The following is a 16,912-nucleotide window of genomic DNA, read 5'->3' as shown; positions in this document are numbered from 1 at the left end:
ACTTTGCTGCCGGGCATGGCATAGATTTACGCTGTCCTCAAAGCCCTGACTCAAAGTCGCCCTAGCCCCTCCACTGCAACATCATTCGTCACCACTTCACAGACTGTGGAAACCCACTGAGGACCCAGGAGGGTGGCCAATTCCATCCAGCTTCAAAGTCCAGCATTTGGAAGATAGAGTCCCGTCGCTTTCACAAATGACGGACACCGCACGGACTTGCAGGCGGACTCAAAAGGCCTTGCTCGCTTGACGGGAAAACCCACAAGGGCCAAGGCTGCCATACCGCGTGAATGGGCGGCCAGTCCGGTGGTTAATACAACAGACCGCTAGGATTCCATAGTGGGTGTCTCTCTTTCAACTCCCAGGCAGTGCTTTCACGTACACAAAAGCGAGCAGAAATATAAAATGGCGTCCCGGCCCTGGAAGCCGCTCCTACCTCTGCCCTCCTGACATAACCGAGATCTCCCATCACAACCTCTGGCCGGCTCAGCCAAATGGGAGAGGGGCTCACGGGTAGGCCTACGGACTTCCCAGGGGTATCGCCAATGCCCGTTCAGTTCCCCAGGGTCTGGTGAGGGTGGGGTAAGGAAGCCACCGGCCACGCCCTCAGAGGGTTTCCACGGTAGCCCCGCAAGCCACCAACAGGGTGTGCTCACACCGCCGCCCAACCCAACTCCTTGCAACATACGTGAGCCTTTCAGATTTCTAGACATCACAGGCCTTAACTCACCCCAAGCACTACTAACTCAGCCCCCTTCAGCCCACTGGCATGGCGATCCCCGTGCTGGACCTCAGCTCGAGTCCTCACTCATTTTGTTCAGATTTCAAAAGTTTCCATTTTTTTTAGACATCATCGATCCAGGCACACGTACGAAAGGGACCTTCAGCCCCAGATCCAGGGCGGACACTGAGCACCGGGCCCTCCTGTCACCCCGGGGCTGGCCAACCCACACTCTTCCACCAGGGAGACCGGCATCACAAGCAATGACCGGCCCCACGGCTGGCTAGCATGGTGAGGGCCCCGCCTCCAGGCAGAGTCACGATCCCCTCCCCACGAGGTGTGGCGCTGATCCCGGCACAAGATCCTTACCGTAGGAGAGAATTCCCACTGCACCTTGGGGATGATGGCGGGCACAACTGCTCCCTAGTCTCTTCCATCAGGTCGCCACACCGGGCAGGAGAGAAAGTCATCCCTTCGAAGCCCACATCTCACTTCACTGCGTCCTGCGGGGAGAGATTACATCTGTGGGCATACGGGGACCATGCGTGTTCCTTTTCCAAACTGGCATGAGTAAAGGTGAGGGGCCCAGGCCCCGGTGCTTACCATGTGTGGCTGGGGCATGATGACCCCAAGACAAGGCTGCCTGTGTTCCCACCACTATGACTCTGTGCGTGCAGCGAGCCTACTAATTTCATCATCCGTCTCGGATGTGTCTGACCTTGCTCAATGCTGAGGTAAATGTGCCGCCCTGACGGCAAGGAGACAGAAGCCCACCATGGCTCCTCACGTCGTCAATGCCTCACACTCTTTGTGCGAAGTGATTCTTGGCACTTGCTAGGAATTTCCTCATTCCTTAAAGAAGTCACGGAAATCGCTCCAAACCCTCCCAAGACGAACTGACCAGAATGGGGTCATTGCCTCGGGAGGCTACTGTGTTCCTACTTCCAGGTCAGCCACCCCGCACGCACGACAAAGCCCTAATGACCGGCTTTTCCACTGAGCTCCCGCCAGGGCATTCGGTGACAACCAGACTGCAAAGAACCGGGAAACTCAGGCACCCCGGGAAAAAAATGAAAAGAAAAAGAAAAGAGGCTTCCTGGGAGACGTAGCTGTACCGATTAGGTGTACCTAACCACATGAGAAACTCCGGACACAACGTCTCCGCTAAGAAGAATAGGGCTCCCTTCTTTGCTCAGGGAGCCCCGGACAGATCTTCTCCGAAATCTCCCCTCTCCACGTACTCTCAGCACACTGCCCTCGACATGGCTCAGCATATCGCTCGCCTGTCCCTTGATACACCGTGGGAACTCACTGAGGGTATGGGACCGTGGACATAACATCTACGTTACCATCCAAGAATTTGAAATGCGATCATCTGCCATGTGAACAGGTTGGATGCAGAATGCACTGGAAGCCGGCATTCCAAGGTACAATCGCACTTGAAAGGTGTGCCGCAGGCGTTGCAGGATCCCCTGAGGGCACGGACGCCTACAGCATCCCGAGCCCCTAAAGGAAAATGGCCTGGCTGCCCGTCACACCTCGGCACAGAAGCACCACCCGCGTGTGTGCTGGTCATCCTCTGATCACGGAGAATGCCCCAGAAGATGGATATCCTGTGTGCCTGTGTGGTGCAGCCTGTCATTTAGGCGTAAGGGACCAGAGTGCACAGGGTCAACGTGATCGGTACGGGTGAAAGCATCAGTGCATCCACGGAGGTTCCATGGATCCACCGCATCATCCATCCATTGAGTGAGTCTACCGACGGATGGACCGACTGACTTTCACGTGTTTGCAAATGTTTTCTGATGCATGGTTGGCTGAACACCCCAGGGCTACCTCCATGGAGAAGGATAGCTCAGTGGAAGTGAATTCCTTCGCTCTGTTCATCGGGAAAACAAACTAATAAAGAAACAATGGGTGCCACCTGACACACTCGGTTGACAGCGCCTGGGAAGAATCTACAGGGAACTGTTCCGTGTCAAAAAAAAAAAAAAAAAAAAAGAAAGAAAGAAAGAAAGAAAGAAAGAAAGAAAGAGAAAAAAAGGAAAAGGAAAGAAAATGACAGGCGCAAACTCACAACATCTTGGGTTTGTGAGCACGGCAGGGTCCTCAAAAAAGCCATCCCCACTGGGAGATTCTGCCGGCCCCGACAAACATGTCCACGGACCCAGCACAGGCTTGGCCACAGCCCCTGTAACAGAATTAGCATAGCCCCCGAAACTGAATCCACTCAAAACTGGATGTTACCTCCGGGGTGTTTTCCGTTGGTCCCGCCCACAGAAGGGAGCCGGTGCAGCTGTCCAGACCAGCGTTTCCTCAGTCCGCCGGTGAACGACCCCGGAACGATATCTCACCCCATCTGCAGAGTACAGGGGAAACAAAATTCCCCAAATGGAACATCTCCTTGCAAGCACCTATAGGATCTCACGTTCCACGTGTGTCTGGCCACGTGCAAGACCAGAACCCTCATGCTCACTTTGCTGCCGGGCATGGCATAGATTTACGCTGTCCTCAAAGCCCTGACTCAAAGTCGCCCTAGCCCCTCCACTGCAACATCATTCGTCACCACTTCACAGACTGTGGAAACCCACTGAGGACCCAGGAGGGTGGCCAATTCCATCCAGCTTCAAAGTCCAGCATTTGGAAGATAGAGTCCCGTCGCTTTCACAAATGACGGACACCGCACGGACTTGCAGGCAGGACCGCCATGGACTCAAAAGGCCTTGCTCGCTTGACGGGAAAACCCACAAGGGCCAAGGCTGCCATACCGCGTGAATGGGCGGCCAGTCCGGTGGTTAATACAACAGACCGCTAGGATTCCATAGTGGGTGTCTCTCTTTCAACTCCCAGGCAGTGCTTTCACGTACACAAAAGCGAGCAGAAATATAAAATGGCGTCCCGGCCCTGGAAGCCGCTCCTACCTCTGCCCTCCTGACATAACCGAGATCTCCCATCACAACCTCTGGCCGGCTCAGCCAAATGGGAGAGGGGCTCACGGGTAGGCCTACGGACTTCCCAGGGGTATCGCCAATGCCCGTTCAGTTCCCCAGGGTCTGGTGAGGGTGGGGTAAGGAAGCCACCGGCCACGCCCTCAGAGGGTTTCCACGGTAGCCCCGCAAGCCACCAACAGGGTGTGCTCACACCGCCGCCCAACCCAACTCCTTGCAACATACGTGAGCCTTTCAGATTTCTAGACATCACAGGCCTTAACTCACCCCAAGCACTACTAACTCAGCCCCCTTCAGCCCACTGGCATGGCGATCCCCGTGCTGGACCTCAGCTCGAGTCCTCACTCATTTTGTTCAGATTTCAAAAGTTTCCATTTTTTTTAGACATCATCGATCCAGGCACACGTGCGAAAGGGACCTTCAGCCCCAGATCCAGGGCGGACACTGAGCACCGGGCCCTCCTGTCACCCCGGGGCTGGCCAACCCACACTCTTCCACCAGGGAGACCGGCATCACAAGCAATGACCGGCCCCACGGCTGGCTAGCATGGTGAGGGCCCCGCCTCCAGGCAGAGTCACGATCCCCTCCCCACGAGGTGTGGCGCTGATCCCGGCACAAGATCCTTACCGTAGGAGAGAATTCCCACTGCACCTTGGGGATGATGGCGGGCACAACTGCTCCCTAGTCTCTTCCATCAGGTCGCCACACCGGGCAGGAGAGAAAGTCATCCCTTCGAAGCCCACATCTCACTTCACTGCGTCCTGCGGGGAGAGATTACATCTGTGGGCATACGGGGACCATGCGTGTTCCTTTTCCAAACTGGCATGAGTAAAGGTGAGGGGCCCAGGCCCCGGTGCTTACCATGTGTGGCTGGGGCATGATGACCCCAAGACAAGGCTGCCTGTGTTCCCACCACTATGACTCTGTGCGTGCAGCGAGCCTACTAATTTCATCATCCGTCTCGGATGTGTCTGACCTTGCTCAATGCTGAGGTAAATGTGCCGCCCTGACGGCAAGGAGACAGAAGCCCACCATGGCTCCTCACGTCGTCAATGCCTCACACTCTTTGTGCGAAGTGATTCTTGGCACTTGCTAGGAATTTCCTCATTCCTTAAAGAAGTCACGGAAATCGCTCCAAACCCTCCCAAGACGAACTGACCAGAATGGGGTCATTGCCTCGGGAGGCTACTGTGTTCCTACTTCCAGGTCAGCCACCCCGCACGCACGACAAAGCCCTAATGACCGGCTTTTCCACTGAGCTCCCGCCAGGGCATTCGGTGACAACCAGACTGCAAAGAACCGGGAAACTCAGGCACCCCGGGAAAAAAATGAAAAGAAAAAGAAAAGAGGCTTCCTGGGAGACGTAGCTGTACCGATTAGGTGTACCTAACCACATGAGAAACTCCGGACACAACGTCTCCGCTAAGAAGAATAGGGCTCCCTTCTTTGCTCAGGGAGCCCCGGACAGATCTTCTCCGAAATCTCCCCTCTCCACGTACTCTCAGCACACTGCCCTCGACGTGGCTCAGCATATCGCTCGCCTGTCCCTTGATACACCGTGGGAACTCACTGAGGGTATGGGACCGTGGACATAACATCTACGTTACCATCCAAGAATTTGAAATGCGATCATCTGCCATGTGAACAGGTTGGATGCAGAATGCACTGGAAGCCGGCATTCCAAGGTACAATCGCACTTGAAAGGTGTGCCGCAGGCGTTGCAGGATCCCCTGAGGGCACGGACGCCTACAGCATCCCGAGCCCCTAAAGGAAAATGGCCTGGCTGCCCGTCACACCTCGGCACAGAAGCACCACCCGCGTGTGTGCTGGTCATCCTCTGATCACGGAGAATGCCCCAGAAGATGGATATCCTGTGTGCCTGTGTGGTGCAGCCTGTCATTTAGGCGTAAGGGACCAGAGGGCACAGGGTCAACGTGATCGGTACGGGTGAAAGCATCAGTGCATCCACGGAGGTTCCATGGATCCACCGCATCATCCATCCATTGAGTGAGTCTACCGACGGATGGACCGACTGACTTTCACGTGTTTGCAAATGTTTTCTGATGCATGGTTGGCTGAACACCCCAGGGCTACCTCCATGGAGAAGGATAGCTCAGTGGAAGTGAATTCCTTCGCTCTGTTCATCGGGAAAACAAACTAATAAAGAAACAATGGGTGCCACCTGACACACTCGGTTGACAGCGCCTGGGAAGAATCTACAGGGAACTGTTCCGTGTCAAAAAAAAAAAAAAAAAGTAAGAAAGAAAGAAAGAAAGAAAGAGAGAAAAAAGGAAAAGGAAAGAAAATGACAGGCGCAAACTCACAACATCTTGGGTTTGTGAGCACGTCAGGGTCCTCAAAAAAGCCATCCCCACTGGGAGATTCTGCCGGCCCCGACAAACATGTCCACGGACCCAGCACAGGCTTGGCCACAGCCCCTGAAACAGAATTAGCATAGCCCCCGAAACTGAATCCACTCAAAACTGGATGTTACCTCCGGGGTGTTTTCCGTTGGTCCCGCCCACAGAAGGGAGCCGGTGCAGCTGTCCAGACCAGCGTTTCCTCAGTCCGCCGGTGAACGACCCCGGAACGATATCTCACCCCATCTGCAGAGTACAGGGGAAACAAAATTCCCCAAATGGAACATCTCCTTGCAAGCACCTATAGGATCTCACGTTCCACGTGTGTCTGGCCACGTGCAAGACCAGAACCCTCATGCTCACTTTGCTGCCGGGCATGGCATAGATTTACGCTGTCCTCAAAGCCCTGACTCAAAGTCGCCCTAGCCCCTCCACTGCAACATCATTCGTCACCACTTCACAGACTGTGGAAACCCACTGAGGACCCAGGAGGGTGGCCAATTCCATCCAGCTTCAAAGTCCAGCATTTGGAAGATAGAGTCCCGTCGCTTTCACAAATGACGGACACCGCACGGACTTGCAGGCAGGACCGCCATGGACTCAAAAGGCCTTGCTCGCTTGACGGGAAAACCCACAAGGGCCAAGGCTGCCATACCGCGTGAATGGGCGGCCAGTCCGGTGGTTAATACAACAGACCGCTAGGATTCCATAGTGGGTGTCTCTCTTTCAACTCCCAGGCAGTGCTTTCACGTACACAAAAGCGAGCAGAAATATAAAATGGCGTCCCGGCCCTGGAAGCCGCTCCTACCTCTGCCCTCCTGACATAACCGAGATCTCCCATCACAACCTCTGGCCGGCTCAGCCAAATGGGAGAGGGGCTCACGGGTAGGCCTACGGACTTCCCAGGGGTATCGCCAATGCCCGTTCAGTTCCCCAGGGTCTGGTGAGGGTGGGGTAAGGAAGCCACCGGCCACGCCCTCAGAGGGTTTCCACGGTAGCCCCGCAAGCCACCAACAGGGTGTGCTCACACCGCCGCCCAACCCAACTCCTTGCAACATACGTGAGCCTTTCAGATTTCTAGACATCACAGGCCTTAACTCACCCCAAGCACTACTAACTCAGCCCCCTTCAGCCCACTGGCATGGCGATCCCCGTGCTGGACCTCAGCTCGAGTCCTCACTCATTTTGTTCAGATTTCAAAAGTTTCCATTTTTTTTAGACATCATCGATCCAGGCACACGTACGAAAGGGACCTTCAGCCCCAGATCCAGGGCGGACACTGAGCACCGGGCCCTCCTGTCACCCCGGGGCTGGCCAACCCACACTCTTCCACCAGGGAGACCGGCATCACAAGCAATGACCGGCCCCACGGCTGGCTAGCATGGTGAGGGCCCCGCCTCCAGGCAGAGTCACGATCCCCTCCCCACGAGGTGTGGCGCTGATCCCGGCACAAGATCCTTACCGTAGGAGAGAATTCCCACTGCACCTTGGGGATGATGGCGGGCACAACTGCTCCCTAGTCTCTTCCATCAGGTCGCCACACCGGGCAGGAGAGAAAGTCATCCCTTCGAAGCCCACATCTCACTTCACTGCGTCCTGCGGGGAGAGATTACATCTGTGGGCATACGGGGACCATGCGTGTTCCTTTTCCAAACTGGCATGAGTAAAGGTGAGGGGCCCAGGCCCCGGTGCTTACCATGTGTGGCTGGGGCATGATGACCCCAAGACAAGGCTGCCTGTGTTCCCACCACTATGACTCTGTGCGTGCAGCGAGCCTACTAATTTCATCATCCGTCTCGGATGTGTCTGACCTTGCTCAATGCTGAGGTAAATGTGCCGCCCTGACGGCAAGGAGACAGAAGCCCACCATGGCTCCTCACGTCGTCAATGCCTCACACTCTTTGTGCGAAGTGATTCTTGGCACTTGCTAGGAATTTCCTCATTCCTTAAAGAAGTCACGGAAATCGCTCCAAACCCTCCCAAGACGAACTGACCAGAATGGGGTCATTGCCTCGGGAGGCTACTGTGTTCCTACTTCCAGGTCAGCCACCCCGCACGCACGACAAAGCCCTAATGACCGGCTTTTCCACTGAGCTCCCGCCAGGGCATTCGGTGACAACCAGACTGCAAAGAACCGGGAAACTCAGGCACCCCGGGAAAAAAATGAAAAGAAAAAGAAAAGAGGCTTCCTGGGAGACGTAGCTGTACCGATTAGGTGTACCTAACCACATGAGAAACTCCGGACACAACGTCTCCGCTAAGAAGAATAGGGCTCCCTTCTTTGCTCAGGGAGCCCCGGACTGATCTTCTCCGAAATCTCCCCTCTCCACGTACTCTCAGCACACTGCCCTCGACATGGCTCAGCATATCGCTCGCCTGTCCCTTGATACACCGTGGGAACTCACTGAGGGTATGGGACCGTGGACATAACATCTACGTTACCATCCAAGAATTTGAAATGCGATCATCTGCCATGTGAACAGGTTGGATGCAGAATGCACTGGAAGCCGGCATTCCAAGGTACAATCGCACTTGAAAGGTGTGCCGCAGGCGTTGCAGGATCCCCTGAGGGCACGGACGCCTACAGCATCCCGAGCCCCTAAAGGAAAATGGCCTGGCTGCCCGTCACACCTCGGCACAGAAGCACCACCCGCGTGTGTGCTGGTCATCGTCTGATCACGGAGAATGCCCCAGAAGATGGATATCCTGTGTGCCTGTGTGGTGCAGCCTGTCATTTAGGCGTAAGGGACCAGAGTGCACAGGGTCAACGTGATCGGTACGGGTGAAAGCATCAGTGCATCCACGGAGGTTCCATGGATCCACCGCATCATCCATCCATTGAGTGAGTCTACCGACGGATGGACCGACTGACTTTCACGTGTTTGCAAATGTTTTCTGATGCATGGTTGGCTGAACACCCCAGGGCTACCTCCATGGAGAAGGATAGCTCAGTGGAAGTGAATTCCTTCGCTCTGTTCATCGGGAAAACAAACTAATAAAGAAACAATGGGTGCCACCTGACACACTCGGTTGACAGCGCCTGGGAAGAATCTACAGGGAACTGTTCCGTGTCAAAAAAAAAAAAAAAAGAAAGAAAGAAAGAAAGAGAGAAAAAGGAAAAGGAAAGAAAATGACAGGCGCAAACTCACAACATCTTGGGTTTGTGAGCACGTCAGGGTCCTCAAAAATGCCATCCTGACTGGGAGATTCTGTCGGCCCCGACAAACATGTCAACGGACCCAGCACAGGCTTGGCCACAGCCCCTGTAACAGAATTAGCATAGCCCCCGAAACTGAATCCACTCAAAACTGGATGTTACCTCCGGGGTGTTTTCCGTTGGTCCCGCCCCCAGAAGGGAGCCGGTGCAGCTGTCCAGACCAGCGTTTCCTCAGTCCGCCGGTGAACGTCCCCGGAACGATATCTCACCCCGTCTGCAGAGTACAGGGGAAACAAAATTCCCCAAATGGAACATCTCCTTGCAAGCACCTATAGGATCTCACGTTCCACGTGTGTCTGGCCACGTGCAAGACCAGAACCCTCATGCTCACTTTGCTGCCGGGCATGGCATAGATTTACGCTGTCCTCAAAGCCCTGACTCAAAGTCGCCCTAGCCCCTCCACTGCAACATCATTCGTCACCACTTCACAGACTGTGGAAACCCACTGAGGACCCAGGAGGGTGGCCAATTCCATCCAGCTTCAAAGTCCAGCATTTGGAAGATAGAGTCCCGTCGCTTTCACAAATGACGGACACCGCACGGACTTGCAGGCAGGACCGCCATGGACTCAAAAGGCCTTGCTCGCTTGACGGGAAAACCCACAAGGGCCAAGGCTGCCATACCGCGTGAATGGGCGGCCAGTCCGGTGGTTAATACAACAGACCGCTAGGATTCCATAGTGGCTGTCTCTCTTTCAACTCCCAGGCAGTGCTTTCACGTACACAAAAGCGAGCAGAAATATAAAATGGCGTCCCGGCCCTGGAAGCCGCTCCTACCTCTGCCCTCCTGACATAACCGAGATCTCCCATCACAACCTCTGGCCGGCTCAGCCAAATGGGAGAGGGGCTCACAGGTAGGCCTACGGACTTCCCAGGGGTATCGCCAATGCCCGTTCAGTTCCCCAGGGTCTGGTGAGGGTGGGGTAAGGAAGCCACCGGCCACGCCCTCAGAGGGTTTCCACGGTAGCCCCGCAAGCCACCAACAGGGTGTGCTCACACCGCCGCCCAACCCAACTCCTTGCAACATACGTGAGCCTTTCAGATTTCTAGACATCACAGGCCTTAACTCACCCCAAGCACTACTAACTCAGCCCCCTTCAGCCCACTGGCATGGCGATCCCCGTGCTGGACCTCAGCTCGAGTCCTCACTCATTTTGTTCAGATTTCAAAAGTTTCCATTTTTTTTAGACATCATCGATCCAGGCACACGTACGAAAGGGACCTTCAGCCCCAGATCCAGGGCGGACACTGAGCACCGGGCCCTCCTGTCACCCCGGGGCTGGCCAACCCACACTCTTCCACCAGGGAGACCGGCATCACAAGCAATGACCGGCCCCACGGCTGGCTAGCATGGTGAGGGCCCCGCCTCCAGGCAGAGTCACGATCCCCTCCCCACGAGGTGTGGCGCTGATCCCGGCACAAGATCCTTACCGTAGGAGAGAATTCCCACTGCACCTTGGGGATGATGGCGGGCACAACTGCTCCCTAGTCTCTTCCATCAGGTCGCCACACCGGGCAGGAGAGAAAGTCATCCCTTCGAAGCCCACATCTCACTTCACTGCGTCCTGCGGGGAGAGATTACATCTGTGGGCATACGGGGACCATGCGTGTTCCTTTTCCAAACTGGCATGAGTAAAGGTGAGGGGCCCAGGCCCCGGTGCTTACCATGTGTGGCTGGGGCATGATGACCCCAAGACAAGGCTGCCTGTGTTCCCACCACTATGACTCTGTGCGTGCAGCGAGCCTACTAATTTCATCATCCGTCTCGGATGTGTCTGACCTTGCTCAATGCTGAGGTAAATGTGCCGCCCTGACGGCAAGGAGACAGAAGCCCACCATGGCTCCTCACGTCGTCAATGCCTCACACTCTTTGTGCGAAGTGATTCTTGGCACTTGCTAGGAATTTCCTCATTCCTTAAAGAAGTCACGGAAATCGCTCCAAACCCTCCCAAGACGAACTGACCAGAATGGGGTCATTGCCTCGGGAGGCTACTGTGTTCCTACTTCCAGGTCAGCCACCCCGCACGCACGACAAAGCCCTAATGACCGGCTTTTCCACTGAGCTCCCGCCAGGGCATTCGGTGACAACCAGACTGCAAAGAACCGGGAAACTCAGGCACCCCGGGAAAAAAATGAAAAGAAAAAGAAAAGAGGCTTCCTGGGAGACGTAGCTGTACCGATTAGGTGTACCTAACCACATGAGAAACTCCGGACACAACGTCTCCGCTAAGAAGAATAGGGCTCCCTTCTTTGCTCAGGGAGCCCCGGACAGATCTTCTCCGAAATCTCCCCTCTCCACGTACTCTCAGCACACTGCCCTCGACATGGCTCAGCATATCGCTCGCCTGTCCCTTGATACACCGTGGGAACTCACTGAGGGTATGGGACCGTGGACATAACATCTACGTTACCATCCAAGAATTTGAAATGCGATCATCTGCCATGTGAACAGGTTGGATGCAGAATGCACTCGAAGCCGGCATTCCAAGGTACAATCGCACTTGAAAGGTGTGCCGCAGGCGTTGCAGGATCCCCTGAGGGCACGGACGCCTACAGCATCCCGAGCCCCTAAAGGAAAATGGCCTGGCTGCCCGTCACACCTCGGCACAGAAGCACCACCCGCGTGTGTGCTGGTCATCCTCTGATCACGGAGAATGCCCCAGAAGATGGATATCCTGTGTGCCTGTGTGGTGCAGCCTGTCATTTAGGCGTAAGGGACCAGAGTGCACAGGGTCAACGTGATCGGTACGGGTGAAAGCATCAGTGCATCCACGGAGGTTCCATGGATCCACCGCATCATCCATCCATTGAGTGAGTCTACCGACGGATGGACCGACTGACTTTCACGTGTTTGCAAATGTTTTCTGATGCATGGTTGGCTGAACACCCCAGGGCTACCTCCATGGAGAAGGATAGCTCAGTGGAAGTGAATTCCTTCGCTCTGTTCATCGGGAAAACAAACTAATAAAGAAACAATGGGTGCCACCTGACACACTCGGTTGACAGCGCCTGGGAAGAATCTACAGGGAACTGTTCCGTGTCAAAAAAAAAAAAAAAAAAAAAGTAAGAAAGAAAGAAAGAAAGAGAGAAAAAAGGAAAAGGAAAGAAAATGACAGGCGCAAACTCACAACATCTTGGGTTTGTGAGCACGTCAGGGTCCTCAAAAAAGCCATCCCCACTGGGAGATTCTGCCGGCCCCGACAAACATGTCAACGGACCCAGCACAGGCTTGGCCACAGCCCCTGAAACAGAATTAGCATAGCCCCGGAAACTGAATCCACTCAAAACTGGATGTTACCTCCGGGGTGTTTTCCGTTGGTCCCGCCCACAGAAGGGAGCCGGTGCAGCTGTCCAGACCAGCGTTTCCTCAGTCCGCCGGTGAACGACCCCGGAACGATATCTCACCCCATCTGCAGAGTACAGGGGAAACAAAATTCCCCAAATGGAACATCTCCTTGCAAGCACCTATAGGATCTCACGTTCCACGTGTGTCTGGCCACGTGCAAGACCAGAACCCTCATGCTCACTTTGCTGCCGGGCATGGCATAGATTTACGCTGTCCTCAAAGCCCTGACTCAAAGTCGCCCTAGCCCCTCCACTGCAACATCATTCGTCACCACTTCACAGACTGTGGAAACCCACTGAGGACCCAGGAGGGTGGCCAATTCCATCCAGCTTCAAAGTCCAGCATTTGGAAGATAGAGTCCCGTCGCTTTCACAAATGACGGACACCGCACGGACTTGCAGGCAGGACCGCCATGGACTCAAAAGGCCTTGCTCGCTTGACGGGAAAACCCACAAGGGCCAAGGCTGCCATACCGCGTGAATGGGCGGCCAGTCCGGTGGTTAATACAACAGACCGCTAGGATTCCATAGTGGGTGTCTCTCTTTCAACTCCCAGGCAGTGCTTTCACGTACACAAAAGCGAGCAGAAATATAAAATGGCGTCCCGGCCCTGGAAGCCGCTCCTACCTCTGCCCTCCTGACATAACCGAGATCTCCCATCACAACCTCTGGCCGGCTCAGCCAAATGGGAGAGGGGCTCACGGGTAGGCCTACGGACTTCCCAGGGGTATCGCCAATGCCCGTTCAGTTCCCCAGGGTCTGGTGAGGGTGGGGTAAGGAAGCCACCGGCCACGCCCTCAGAGGGTTTCCACGGTAGCCCCGCAAGCCACCAACAGGGTGTGCTCACACCGCCGCCCAACCCAACTCCTTGCAACATACGTGAGCCTTTCAGATTTCTAGACATCACAGGCCTTAACTCACCCCAAGCACTACTAACTCAGCCCCCTTCAGCCCACTGGCATGGCGATCCCCGTGCTGGACCTCAGCTCGAGTCCTCACTCATTTTGTTCAGATTTCAAAAGTTTCCATTTTTTTTAGACATCATCGATCCAGGCACACGTACGACAGGGACCTTCAGCCCCAGATCCAGGGCGGACACTGAGCACCGGGCCCTCCTGTCACCCCGGGGCTGGCCAACCCACACTCTTCCACCAGGGAGACCGGCATCACAAGCAATGACCGGCCCCACGGCTGGCTAGCATGGTGAGGGCCCCGCCTCCAGGCAGAGTCACGATCCCCTCCCCACGAGGTGTGGCGCTGATCCCGGCACAAGATCCTTACTGTAGGAGAGAATTCCCACTGCACCTTGGGGATGATGGCGGGCACAACTGCTCCCTAGTCTCTTCCATCAGGTCGCCACACCGGGCAGGAGAGAAAGTCATCCCTTCGAAGCCCACATCTCACTTCACTGCGTCCTGCGGGGAGAGATTACATCTGTGGGCATACGGGGACCATGCGTGTTCCTTTTCCAAACTGGCATGAGTAAAGGTGAGGGGCCCAGGCCCCGGTGCTTACCATGTGTGGCTGGGGCATGATGACCCCAAGACAAGGCTGCCTGTGTTCCCACCACTATGACTCTGTGCGTGCAGCGAGCCTACTAATTTCATCATCCGTCTCGGATGTGTCTGACCTTGCTCAATGCTGAGGTAAATGTGCCGCCCTGACGGCAAGGAGACAGAAGCCCACCATGGCTCCTCACGTCGTCAATGCCTCACACTCTTTGTGCGAAGTGATTCTTGGCACTTGCTAGGAATTTCCTCATTCCTTAAAGAAGTCACGGAAATCGCTCCAAACCCTCCCAAGACGAACTGACCAGAATGGGGTCATTGCCTCGGGAGGCTACTGTGTTCCTACTTCCAGGTCAGCCACCCCGCACGCACGACAAAGCCCTAATGACCGGCTTTTCCACTGAGCTCCCGCCAGGGCATTCGGTGACAACCAGACTGCAAAGAACCGGGAAACTCAGGCACCCCGGGAAAAAAATGAAAAGAAAAAGAAAAGAGGCTTCCTGGGAGACGTAGCTGTACCGATTAGGTGTACCTAACCACATGAGAAACTCCGGACACAACGTCTCCGCTAAGAAGAATAGGGCTCCCTTCTTTGCTCAGGGAGCCCCGGACAGATCTTCTCCGAAATCTCCCCTCTCCACGTACTCTCAGCACACTGCCCTCGACATGGCTCAGCATATCGCTCGCCTGTCCCTTGATACACCGTGGGAACTCACTGAGGGTATGGGACCGTGGACATAACATCTACGTTACCATCCAAGAATTTGAAATGCGATCATCTGCCATGTGAACAGGTTGGATGCAGAATGCACTGGAAGCCGGCATTCCAAGGTACAATCGCACTTGAAAGGTGTGCCGCAGGCGTTGCAGGATCCCCTGAGGGCACGGACGCCTACAGCATCCCGAGCCCCTAAAGGAAAATGGCCTGGCTGCCCGTCACACCTCGGCACAGAAGCACCACCCGCGTGTGTGCTGGTCATCCTCTGATCACGGAGAATGCCCCAGAAGATGGATATCCTGTGTGCCTGTGTGGTGCAGCCTGTCATTTAGGCGTAAGGGACCAGAGTGCACAGGGTCAACGTGATCGGTACGGGTGAAAGCATCAGTGCATCCACGGAGGTTCCATGGATCCACCGCATCATCCATCCATTGAGTGAGTCTACCGACGGATGGACCGACTGACTTTCACGTGTTTGCAAATGTTTTCTGATGCATGGTTGGCTGAACACCCCAGGGCTACCTCCATGGAGAAGGATAGCTCAGTGGAAGTGAATTCCTTCGCTCTGTTCATCGGGAAAACAAACTAATAAAGAAACAATGGGTGCCACCTGACACACTCGGTTGACAGCGCCTGGGAAGAATCTACAGGGAACTGTTCCGTGTCAAAAAAAAAAAAAAAAAAGAAAGAAAGAAAGAATGAAAGAGAGAAAAAGGAAAAGGAAAGAAAATGACAGGCGCAAACTCACAACATCTTGGGTTTGTGAGCACGTCAGGGTCCTCAAAAAAGCCATCCCCACTGGGAGATTCTGCCGGCCCCGACAAACATGTCCACGGACCCAGCACAGGCTTGGCCACAGCCCCTGTAACAGAATTAGCATAGCCCCCGAAACTGAATCCACTCAAAACTGGATGTTACCTCCGGGGTGTTTTCCGTTGGTCCCGCCCACAGAAGGGAGCCGGTGCAGCTGTCCAGACCAGCGTTTCCTCAGTCCGCCGGTGAACGACCCCGGAACGATATCTCACCCAATCTGCAGAGTACAGGGGAAACAAAATTCCCCAAATGGAACATCTCCTTGCAAGCACCTATAGGATCTCACGTTCCACGTGTGTCTGGCCACGTGCAAGACCAGAACCCTCATGCTCACTTTGCTGCCGGGCATGGCATAGATTTACGCTGTCCTCAAAGCCCTGACTCAAAGTCGCCCTAGCCCCTCCACCGCAACATCATTCGTCACCACTTCACAGACTGTGGAAACCCACTGAGGACCCAGGAGGGTGGCCAATTCCATCCAGCTTCAAAGTCCAGCATTTGGAAGATAGAGTCCCGTCGCTTTCACAAATGACGGACACCGCACGGACTTGCAGGCAGGACCGCCATGGACTCAAAAGGCCTTGCTCGCTTGACGGGAAAACCCACAAGGGCCAAGGCTGCCATACCGCGTGAATGGGCGGCCAGTCCGGTGGTTAATACAACAGACCGCTAGGATTCCATAGTGGGTGTCTCTCTTTCAACTCCCAGGCAGTGCTTTCACGTACACAAAAGCGAGCAGAAATATAAAATGGCGTCCCGGCCCTGGAAGCCGCTCCTACCTCTGCCCTCCTGACATAACCGAGATCTCCCATCACAACCTCTGGCCGGCTCAGCCAAATGGGAGAGGGGCTCACGGGTAGGCCTACGGACTTCCCAGGGGTATCGCCAATGCCCGTTCAGTTCCCCAGGGTCTGGTGAGGGTGGGGTAAGGAAGCCACCGGCCACGCCCTCAGAGGGTTTCCACGGTAGCCCCGCAAGCCACCAACAGGGTGTGCTCACACCACCGCCCAACCCAACTCCTTGCAACATACGTGAGCCTTTCAGATTTCTAGACATCACAGGCCTTAACTCACCCCAAGCACTACTAACTCAGCCCCCTTCAGCCCACTGGCATGGCGATCCCCGTGCTGGACCTCAGCTCGAGTCCTCACTCATTTTGTTCAGATTTCAAAAGTTTCCATTTTTTTTAGACATCATCGATCCAGGCACACGTACGAAAGGGACCTTCAGCCCCAGATCCAGGGCGGACACTGAGCACCGGGCCCTCCTGTCACCCCGGGGCT

General features: G+C 55.1%; 1 long non-coding RNA gene and 6 pseudogenes across 1 annotated transcript; all 7 read right to left on the bottom strand.

Annotated features, from left to right (window-relative positions):
• Nucleotides 1–786: 786 nt before the first annotated feature.
• LOC123645434 lies at nt 787–860 on the bottom strand (annotated as a pseudogene).
• A 3,132-nt stretch (nt 861–3,992) lies between these two features.
• On the bottom strand, nt 3,993–4,066 carry LOC123645433 (annotated as a pseudogene).
• Nucleotides 4,067–4,406: 340 nt separating this feature from the next.
• LOC123644792 lies at nt 4,407–10,715 on the bottom strand. Its single transcript, XR_006737264.1, has 4 exons — nt 10,677–10,715; nt 9,349–9,460; nt 7,615–7,625; nt 4,407–4,423 (listed from the first exon to the last, which is right to left on the bottom strand). It is a non-coding gene; the product is annotated as an uncharacterized LOC123644792 (long non-coding RNA).
• On the bottom strand, nt 7,188–7,261 carry LOC123645432 (annotated as a pseudogene).
• On the bottom strand, nt 10,373–10,446 carry LOC123645431 (annotated as a pseudogene).
• A 2,852-nt stretch (nt 10,716–13,567) lies between the features above and the next one.
• On the bottom strand, nt 13,568–13,641 carry LOC123645430 (annotated as a pseudogene).
• A 3,117-nt stretch (nt 13,642–16,758) lies between these two features.
• On the bottom strand, nt 16,759–16,832 carry LOC123645429 (annotated as a pseudogene).
• Between the last annotated feature and the right edge of the window lie 80 nt (nt 16,833–16,912).

Source organism: Lemur catta, chromosome 9 (assembly GCF_020740605.2).
Source record: "Lemur catta isolate mLemCat1 chromosome 9, mLemCat1.pri, whole genome shotgun sequence".
In the NCBI taxonomy this organism is placed as follows: domain Eukaryota; kingdom Metazoa; phylum Chordata; class Mammalia; order Primates; family Lemuridae; genus Lemur; species Lemur catta.
The sequence above is the reverse complement of the archived record's forward strand: the minus strand, read 5'-3'. Positions and strand labels throughout refer to the sequence as shown.